We start from the raw sequence: 8,266 nt of genomic DNA on the forward strand, positions 1-8,266 counted from the left end.
ACCTCTTTTTCTCTGCCTCTCTCTGTCCCAAATAAATAAATAATAAAAATTTTAAAATAATAACTAATAACAATAAGTAGAACAGAGATTAGTTAGAAAGAAGGGTTTCAGTGGAGGGGGTGTTCAGGAAGGAGAAAAGGGAGTGTGATGGGACAGGTGTATGATCATATTTTCTGTAAATATGGAAGTTTTCAATAAAAGTTTTAAAAAACTTGCATTTGATGACAGCCTGCTTTATTGCTACTCAATAAACTCTGAAATTATGGAAAGACACAAAATAAGAATCTCAAACTGGGTGCGGGGGCGAACATCTTTAATCCCAGCACTTGGGAGGCAGAGGTAGGAGGATCACCATGAGTTTGAGGCCACCCTGAAACTAGTGAATTCCAGGTCAGCCTGTACTAGAGTGAGACCCTGCCTCGAAAAACAACAACAACAACAAAAAGAATCTCAGAATTCCCTCCTATCATCTTACCCTGTTCTCCCAGCTGGCTACAATTGAGACTCCAGAGGTCTCACTTCCCCAAAAGAATTCTATGTAGTCCAGCCGTTCTGGCTACTGCAGGCTCTTTGACTGCCCCCCCCCCCAAGCAATCCCTCCCATTCCTTCTCCAAAGGATTTAAAAACCTTCTGCTTCTCTCTCTCCCTCCTCTGTATGTGTCCCTCTCTCCCTTACCCTGGACCCCCTTCCCTTTTACTCCTGCTTCAGAGACCCTTCCCCTCCCACCTGCTCCTGCCCTCCACGCTGGCTCATGGTTTTCCCTTCCACCCTTTTCATCCTCCATCACGGATTTTTGTGGTTTCCTGCCGCCTGCCTCTTTCCCCCAGCTCCTCTCCACATTCCCTCCCCTCAGCTTCTGCTCCCCCTCCTCTGGGAGCCCAGGTTTCCTTCCCGCCCTCTCTCAACCGCCACCGCTCTCTCACTGGTGTAAATAAGGTTTCCAGCCTGCTGCTCCGAACCTGACAGCAAACGCGTCCGTTCTGTTTCTGACACTGATAAAGACTGGGTTCCTTGTATGCCAATGCACCAATAATTTGGGGTGTTCCTGGATACTTACCCTATGAATTCGAAGAATGGGATCCACAGATCATTGGAAAAGGTTCAGAAAGATCTTGTTAAAGCTTAAAATCTTAGGAGGAAGAAGAAAAGCCTAGAACAGAAAGCAGGAAGCAAGGTGGAGCTCTTGCCAAGGGAGGCTAGAGGATATTTGAGAAGTCCACCTCAAGACTCAGATCTGATTTCTTTTGTTTTTTTACGATGATTTTTTTTTTTTATTATTTACAACTTCCAATGGTTGTAAACAATACCCATTGGTAATTCCCTCCCTCCCCCACTTTCCCCTTTGAAACTCCACTCCCCATCACATCCCCTCCCCATGTCATTTATTTTTTGTAAAATGGGGAGTGGCTACATAAGGAAGACCTGATACAGGCAAAGACCAGATTTTACAGCTTTTCCAGTAATCTTAGGTAAGGGTCAGAGTTTCTGTCACCTGAGAAGGGTGCAAGTTTAATCTAGAGATCTTTCCTGGAGGGTGTAACATTCAGGTTTCTGCAAGCTTAGTGACATACCCTGCTTTTAGTCAAGGGGGAAAACAAAAAGGATTTCCCTTATGGGGTTCTGTTAAGCTGACTGCCTAGTCAGTTTCTGTCTCCTATCAACATGGCATGCTTAAAAAATAAAAATAAAGCTGTGGGGGCTGGAGAGATGGCTTAGCGGTTAAGTGCTTGCCTGTGAAGCCTAAGGACCCCAGTTCAAGGCTCGTTTCCCCAGGACCCAGGTTAGCCAGATGAACAAGGGGGGCGCACTGGTCTGGAGTTTGTTTGCAACAGCTGGAGGCCCTGGCACGCCTATTCTCGCCCCCCCCTCCTCCCCACTTTCTCTGTCACTTTCAAATAAACAAATAAAAATAAATAAAAAATTTTAAAAAATAAAGCCGTGGGAGGAGGCAGACAAGGCTTCCAAAGACAAAGTTATGGCATGACCTTAAGGACACTGGTCTGTGGACTGTTTGGATCCTGCTTTTTTTTTCCCTATTGGTCACCACTGACCAGTTCCCACATGAACCAGTTCTAAACTGATGGGGAGATAGGTGGTGCCAGAAATTTGGGTCACATCTCTGGTACAAGCAGCCACTAAGGTAGAGAGAAGGACAGAGACGGAGGCGTGACAGTGAAGGGACAGCTCCCCGCCCTGAAATCACTGCCCACAGGCCTTGGGTAAGAGGAAGGCCTGGACGCGCCCAGGCAGAAGCCGGGGAGCTGGCATCAGATCAATAATGGATGCGCCACAGTGGGCCCACAGGGGCCGGGTAGAGGCACAAGGGGGATGGGCGGGGGCGGGGAAGGGGAAGGGGAAGGGAGGAGGGGCTGCTAGCTATGGAGGGGAGCTGATGTTGCTCATGCCTGGGGCATTTCCTGTCTTGTGTAGGCCTTGCAATGAAGCTATTTCATCAACTCTCCTATGTGATTAGTTAGGCTCAGCTCACATAGCTGTATCCCAGTGGAGTGAACTAAAGTTCCCAGAAAACAGCTGCACCAGCTTTGAATACTGTCCAAGACTACAAGCCGTTTAGACTTTCAGTGTAGAGAGATGGGAATGTTGCAGGTCCACAGCAACCTTATCTTGGGCCCCTTCGATGGCCACTTAACATCCACCTCTGGGTCTGATTAATATCTCGAGATCAAATAAATCCTTTTGTAATGTATAAACAAACCTCCCAACTTCCACCCAACAAAGATAATAACCTCAGATAGCACCTGAGGCCAATAGCAAAGATGTCTCTGTGTTGCTGTAACCCGCCTACCTGAGGTTTCCACCAATGTATTTGAAAAATGCCTTAGTCTATAGATTTCTTTTGCTCTGTAACTTAAAAAAAGAAAGAAAGAAAGGAGGAAGGAAGGAAGGTAGGTAGGTTGGAAGGTTGGAAGAAAATAAAAAGAAGCCTCATGAAAGTGTTAACATGTTAGAACACAGACCTAAATCTGTGGTCTTGAGCCATGATCACCCATATTTGAGTCCAGAATAAACTATCTTTTTTGTTTTCTTCGAGGTGATGGCTCCGTGTTTTACATATGGTGCCAAACAGGGGTCCCAAGGACCAGCCACCTTCACTGGAGGAATTACCGGGATTAGAGTCAAGTACCAGCTTGGGCCCTTTGTGCTCAACCATCCAATGTCTCCTCGGGCACATGTTGGTAAATTCTTTCTGGGGCTCAAACCACCCTTGATTTGGTTAATGATCCATTTGCTTATTCTGAGCTAGTTTTAGGATCCTATTTGATGGACACCTTTTTGGTTTGCTTTCAAAGTGTCTGGCTTATGGGATCCATGTTGCATGTTTTATTTTTGTTTGCTTTCAGGTAGTTGAGGGCATTTTGGTTTCTGCCTGTTTGGTTTGTTAATCTGCTAGCATCCACCTTGTTTCCTTTTACCACTCCTCCAATACTTAATTAAAGGAAGAAGGAAGGCTTGGAGGAAAACAGCTATTTGGTATATCAGCTGATTTTATATTTGATAATTATGTTAATTCAAGTATTTGAGAAAAATGGGGAAATCTAACTAAAAATACGTTGGCTTTAGGTCTCCTACAATACAGAACATTTGATCCTAAATTGGGGTTCACTTTTATTTTTACTTTTTGGAATGATAAACCAGAGTCGTAGGCAGTAAAATTTTTAAAAATCATAAATGAGCAGACGGCTTTAATTAGAATTTTAAAACACTTAAAGAAAAATGATGCCAGGCGTGGTGGCACACACCTTTAATCCCAGCACTTGGGAGGCAGAGATAGGATTGCCATGAGTTTGAAGCCACCCTGAGACTACAAAGTGAATTCCAGGTCACCCTGTAACTGGAGTAAGACACTACCTTGAAAAAACAAAAAAAGAAGAAGAAAGAAAGAAGGAAGGAAGGAAGAAGGCACTTGCTTGTAAAGCCAAAGGACCTAGGTTTGATTCCCCAGGATCCACGTAAGCCAGATGCACAAGGTAGTACATGTGCCTGGAGAGGCTGGAGTGCCCATTCCTCCCTCCCTCTCCCTCTCTCTCTTTCTCTGTTTGAGGTAGGGGCTCACTCTAGCCCAGGCTGACCTGGAACTCACTGTGTAGTCTCAGGGTGGCCTTGAACTCACAGCGATCCTCCTACCTCTGCCTCCCAAGTGCTGGGATTAAAGGCGTGCTCCATCATGCCCAGCTCTCTCTCTTTCTGTCAAATTAATTAATTAATTAATTTTAAAATATTTTTAAAAAGAAAGAAAAGAAAAATGATAAAATTGGTAATTTACAAAATAATCAATAAAAGTTCCAGAAACTGGGCTGGAGAGATGGCTAAGTGCTTACCTGTGAAGCCTAAGGACCCTGGTTCAAGGCTCGATTCCCCAGGACCCACATTAGCCAGATGCACAAGGGGGCGCACACGTCTGGAGTTCCTTCGCAGTGGCTGGAGACCCTGGTGTGCCCATTCTCTCTCTCTTTCTGCCTTTCTCTGTCTGTCTCTCTCACAAATAAATAAATAAAAATAAACAAAAAAAATAAAAAAATAATTCCAGAAATTATATCTAAGTTAAAAAGTGATAGTAAAGAAAAATAAGACAGTAATAAGAAAAATTTGAGAGGCTATGTCAGAATTAAAGATAAATTCTGAGAAATCTAACTGTTCTCAACCCCCTCTCTTATCTATCCTTCTCTGACTTTGTCTCTTCCTTCTCTAAGCAGAACAAAATTCTATATATTATAGGAAAAGATTAATGTAGTCTGTTGTAAGGTAAAACCTAGAGGGGAAAGAGATGCCACACTAGGGCCAGGATGCAGCTTAATTAGTAGATTGCTTGCCTAGAATGCATGAAGCCCTGGGTTTGAACCCCAATATTATATAAGCAGGACATAAATCACACCTCTCTCTCTCCCCTGCCTGTCTTTCCCTTGGAGGAGCCTATACCCATGCTCTCAAATATGCTGTCATTCTGAGCATCCCTCTTTCTCCTAATATTCATGCGTAAGCCTGTATTAAATTAGATTTTTAGCCAGGCGTGGTGGCGCACGCCTTTAATCCCAGCACTTGGGAGGCAGAGGTAGGAGGATCACCATGAGTTCAAGGCCACTCTGATACTCCATAGTGAATTCCGGGTCAGCCTGAGCTAGAATGAAAATCCTACCTCGAAAAACCAAAAGAAAAGAAATTATATTTTTAAAAATATTTTTTATTTATTTGAGAGAAAGGAGAGAGAGTATGGGCATGGCAGGGCCTCCTGTCACTGCAAACTGCAGACCCATGTGCCACTTTATGTGTCTGGCTTTACATAGGTACTGGGGAATTGAACCCAGGCTGTCAGGCTTTGCAAGCGAGTGCCTTTAACCATGGAGCCATCTCCCTCGCCCTGTGTTACATTGTATTGAATAAAATCTTCAACTCTGGCTCTTCCTTAGAATTCCACAAATCCTGGGTGTGACCTGAGTTCAAGTCCCCAATTGCTTGGGCTATGAAGGGTGGCAGTGTGGAGCTGTGTCAGACCCGTGAGGGCTGGCGTTTGTGGGGAGGGGCTCACATGAGATCTATCCAAGCATTATTGGTGCATTACTGCTTCTGCTCAGCGGTATTCTTGGCTTGCACGGTGCCTTAGTATCTTGCTTCTGCTTTTCTGCCCCCAAACTCATAGTGTTTAATGAGTGTCGCTGGCACCAAAGAGAGAAGTCTCCCAGACATGGCTAATCTGCTCCTGGGTCAGATGGAATAGTACATGGCTTTTTCAGGGGACAACAACCTGAAGGTGGGTACGCCCAGTTGTCTTAATCTACTCTGTTGCCTCCAAGAGAGCAACTGGAGACACAGTGGGAGAGCTCCTCTTGCCAGCAGTATGTCCTGGATCCAAAACGCATTAGAAATGCTGGTGTTTCTTCTCTCCTAACTCCAAGATCTTGAAGGGGTCCTCTGCTCTTGCCCTGCCTGTCTGTCCTAGCTGATTCTATTGTAGCTGCTCTGTGAAGCTGATAATCTTGGGCAAAGAGGACGCTGTCTTCTCTTCTCAATACTGTTTTGTTAGCTAGCTTTTCAGCCTCAATTAAGAGAACTCTAGGGTTGGGGAGATTGCTCAGTGGCTATAGGTGCTTGCTTGCAAACCCTAATGACCAGGGTTTGATTTCCCAGTACCCACATAAAGCCAGACACACAAAATGGTGCATGTATGCAGAGTTTGTTTGCAGCAGCAAGAGGCTCTGGTATGCCCATAGTCTCTCAAATAAATTTTTAAAAAATTTAAAAGAGGAACTCTTGCTGAGCGTGGTGGCGCACACCTTTAATCCCAGCACTTGGGAGGCAGAGGTAGGAGGATCCCCGTGAGTTCAAGCCCACCCTGAGAGTACATAATGAATTCCAGGTCAGCCTGGGCTAGAGTGAAATCCTACCTTGAAAAACAAACAAACAAACAAAAAACAACAAAAAAAGAGAACTCTAACAATTCCTCAGCCCTGATATTGCTAGCTAGCTTTTCTTCTGGAATATTCCATTCTCTCCTCTTTAAAGCTAGACCCTCAGTAGGAGGTGGTTTGAGGAAGGGGTTTCTCTAGCTTTCAAAGACAGAATGAATTTAGTAAGAGTAAAAAGCTCTGGCCTAAAATAATGTTGAGGAAGGAATCCACCTGTAAGGATGTGTCTCCCTCTGCTGTTTAGCTCATAAAAGCAAAAAGTTTTCAGTTTTTCACTTTTTGATCTTCTGGGGAGATGGCTCAGTGGTTAAAAGCTCTTGCTTGCTATTTTCTGTCACTCCGCCTGTCGTGCATCTCAAAAAGAGGGGGTTGTAAAGGATATAAGCTCTCTATTTGGTTTTCTTAGGGTTCACCTAGATTTTATGTGATTATGTCATGTGTGCCCATGATAATTCTTTTTGTTTTTTATATTTTTATTATTTTAAAAATATTTTATTTGTTATTTATTTAAGAGAGAGAGAAAGAAGCAGATATAGAGAATGAGTGCACCTATAGCCACTGCAAATGAACTCCAGACACATGCACCACCATGTACATCTGGCTTACGTGGGTACTGGGAAATTGAATTTGGGTCCTTAGATTTTGCAGGCAGGCACCTCAACCACTAAGCCATCTCTCCAGCCCTGCAACATATATATATACATATATATGTTGCTTTGTTAAAAAGAGAAACAACATAGTATTTCAAATTATCTATTTATGTAACAAAACTTGTAGCCACTTCAGTTTTTTATTGTGCACAGACCATTATAATAATATGGTCTAGGGACCCAGATTTGAGTTTTGAGTCCCTAGTACCCACGTAAAGCCAGCTGCACAAAGTGGCGGGCTCATCTGGAGTTTGTTTGCAGTGGGTACACCCATTATCTCTCTCTCCCCCTCTCTCCCTCTTTCTTTCTTTCTTTCTCTGTCAAATAAAATACATAAATAAACCAAATATAACACTCGGTAGATAGTAGATTTGAGGAATTTCTGTGGCATATATGTATTGAAACTTTGTTTGCTCTTTTCACCTCAGGGATGTGCTTTGGTGTGCAGACTGACCTTGGCTTGAGCTCCGGTTGGTAAGAGTTCCTCTAACACAGGGATTGTCGCCACATCTTCATAGAACTAAACTCTCAGGGTCTCTGGTCTGGTCGTGGAGGAGGCTGCAAAAACTCACCAGTAAAGTACCAGGGAATAAACGTAGAGAAAATATTCCAGGCATTTAAACAAAGTTAAAGTACCTATGCAAAAAAGGCAACCTACAGAATGGGAAAAAAAAAAATTGCCAGCTGTAAATCTGGTAGAGGATTAATAACTAGGATATACAAAAAATTTAAAAAATTAAATAATAAATCAAATAAGCCAGTTAAAAACTGGGCTATGGAACTAAACAGACAGTTCTCAAAAGAGGAAATATGGCTGGCATATAAAGCATCTAAAAAATGTTCTACATCCCTAGTCATCAGGGAAATGCAGATTAAAACTACATTGAGATTCCATCTCACTCCTGTCAGATTGGCTACCATCATGAAAACAAATGACCATAAATGCTGGTGAGGATGTGGAAAAAAGAGGAGCCCTTCTACACTGTTGGTAGGAATACAATATGGTCCAGCCATTGTGGAAATCAGTGTGGAGGTTCCTAAGACAGCTAAAGATTGATCTACCATATGACCCAGCTATAGCACTCCTAGGCATATATCCTAAGGACTCATCTCATTTCCTTAGAAGTACGTGCTCAACCATGTTTATTGCCACTCAATTCACAATAGCTGGGAAATGGAACCAGCCTAAATG

The sequence above is a fragment of the Jaculus jaculus genome, chromosome 1 (genome assembly GCF_020740685.1).
Source record: "Jaculus jaculus isolate mJacJac1 chromosome 1, mJacJac1.mat.Y.cur, whole genome shotgun sequence".
Lineage (NCBI taxonomy): Eukaryota > Metazoa > Chordata > Mammalia > Rodentia > Dipodidae > Jaculus > Jaculus jaculus.